The 2,513-nt window shown below is 43.4% G+C and overlaps 1 pseudogene; it reads right to left on the bottom strand.

Annotated features, from left to right (window-relative positions):
- LOC102184944 lies at positions 1,747-2,184 on the bottom strand (annotated as a pseudogene).

The following is a 2,513-nucleotide window of genomic DNA, read 5'->3' as shown; positions in this document are numbered from 1 at the left end:
ATTTGTCAGCCTTGTAAGAACTTTCAGTTAGACACTCATCCAAGTGCTTTGGCAGAGGGCCATATTATATGGATAAAAGGGGAGGAGAATTTAAATCGTTTTGAATAATTTTTTAGTCTCTGATGCAAATCACCCAAAGTCCACATGTACATCAACTCCAGCATTACCTCAAGGTTAAACAAACTTGTTTTACCATCACTTTTGATCTCTGAACAAAATGGATTTATGTTTCTGTGAATCCATGTAGCTACAACCATTAACTCACTGTCCTCAGAATACTTTAAGGGTTTTCTCCAAATATTATCGCTTAATAAAAACATGCTAGAAAATGAATCATCATGCCCTCAGTAAACATCTCTGTTTAGTATTAAAAACTCACCTTTCTAATTTCATAGTCAAGGCCTGAGAGTCCCTGGATAAATTGGACCCCACTCCAGATGGTGCGTTAAGCAATCCATTCTACTTGGCCAGCGTTTAGCTCAGAGACCAGCAAACTTAATTATCCTCTCCTTATTTGTAGAGTTATTTCACCTTAGCACCTTCTAGCTCCAGAACACATCATAATGTAACAGAACTCTCTGGAAAACTCATTTCTCTTATGGCCATTAGCATCTGTTTATTCGACCTCCTCCTTGCTTGCCCTCAGCATCTGTTTGCAGTCCTTCTGGCCCCTTTCATGGTAGCCAATTATTTTACAAAGGGCCCCTTTCCCTCTGCTTTGTTGTTGAAAACAACAATTTCTACCTCTCTACTCCTTTTTAAAAATTATTTTTATTTCTAAATATGAAAAAACAACGAGAAGATCATTTTCCCAAGAGATTCTTCTACTGAGAAGAATAACCAGCATCATGCAGGCTGTTTCTTTCCCCTTTTCCCCTGGTAACCTCTACACTGGCCTTCACAGATTGCTCACTTGGCAGAGGGAAATAAGAGGGAGGGCATCTAGTAGCAAACTGGTTGCGACCCTTGTAATCCCAGTGGGACATCCAAGTCAATGAAAAAGGGAAGCAGAGATCTTCAAGCACCTCTTGGATCTCTGTGGGTGTGTAGTTCTCCTGATTTTTTTGGTCCCTGTTTTCCGGTGCTGCCTTGGGGTTCTTCCAGACATCTAACACAAAGATTCCTAAGATCTTCCTCTGATGATTGCTTCTTCTTTGATGTCCTGGGTTTCCCAGGACCTGCTGCTGATAAAGTGACCTTGTCCTGTTCCTCTTCTATGCAATATTACTTTCTTGTACCTGTAGCTCTTGGTCAATGCATCAGACTAGTTGTCCAAAATGAAACACAAAGCATTTCTGCTTGTTTATAAAAGAGTTTCTTATAGGTTATGCATAGGCATTCCATCATCCTATCATGAAACTTGATTCTCTATTATGTGCCATTATCCATATAAGAAGTAGCACAAAACAGTGGGTATCATAGGTCTTGATGACAAACTGTCTAAATTCAGGTCCTAACTCCAGTCGTCACCAGCTGTGTGACCTTAGAAAAGCTGCTTAATCTCTCTGTGCTTTGGTTTCCCAATCATAAAATAGATAAAATAGTAACACTCAGTCAAATGTTATTGGAAGGACTTAGTGTCTACGACACTTGTCTAAAATCCACAAGACTGGAAGTACCCTAGATTAAGATTTTTCTTTTTTTGGGGGGGGAGGGGGAGTTTAAGGGTTTTTTGTTTTTTTTTTTTCTTTCTTTAAACAGTCTGATCCCTGATGGGGGCCTCTCCACTGCCCCTCTCCAGTTTGGCTATAGTTCTGAATGTTGCTTGATTTTGAGCAGCTCCACCTTGAACACCAACATTGCACCACCTGGAATCTTTGCGGGGGCTCCCCGCTCTCCATACCCCAGCTCTGATGGAATCACCATCTTCTGCATTTCCCCCTCACACATCTCTAGCAGCCCCTGGTCCCAGCCCTCGGTGACCTGGCCTGTGCCCAAGGAGAAGACAAAGGGCTGGTTCTGGGGCAGGCTGCTGTCACACTCTGTTCCATCTTCTAGCTTCCCCGTGTAGTGCAGCTGCAGGACGTCCCATTTCTGTGATTTGATGGGACAGTGGCCTACCCATTTCTTGACCCCAATCTGCAGCTTCCATTTGCTCTCAGCCCCTGTGGCCGTGACCAGGGTGCTCAGGCAGGTGGACAGTACTGTCAAGACCCAGCTCAGCCTCATCTCTCTCCTTGCTGCGCCCCCCATTTTTATTTTTTGAAGTGAAGTGAAGTGAAGTCGCTCAGTCGTGTCCGACTCTTTGCGACCCCATGGACTGTAGCCTACCAGGCTCCTCTGTCCATGGGATTTTCCAGGCAATAGTCCTGGAGTGGATATCCATTTCCTTCTCCAGGGGATCTTCCCAACCTAGGGATCGAACCCCGGTCTCCCACATTATAGAAAGACACTTTACCATCTGAGCCACCAGGGAAGTTTTTAAATAGAGTCTATGTATCACATAATACCCATGACAGAGTTTGAGCAGTAGAGTCAAAGATATTAATTATTCTACAGGAAAGTACACAGAT

This window comes from Capra hircus, chromosome 1 (assembly GCF_001704415.2).
Source record: "Capra hircus breed San Clemente chromosome 1, ASM170441v1, whole genome shotgun sequence".
Taxonomy (NCBI): Eukaryota; Metazoa; Chordata; class Mammalia; order Artiodactyla; family Bovidae; genus Capra; species Capra hircus.
Note: the sequence above shows the minus strand (reverse complement) of the source record. Positions and strands in the feature narration are given on the sequence as shown.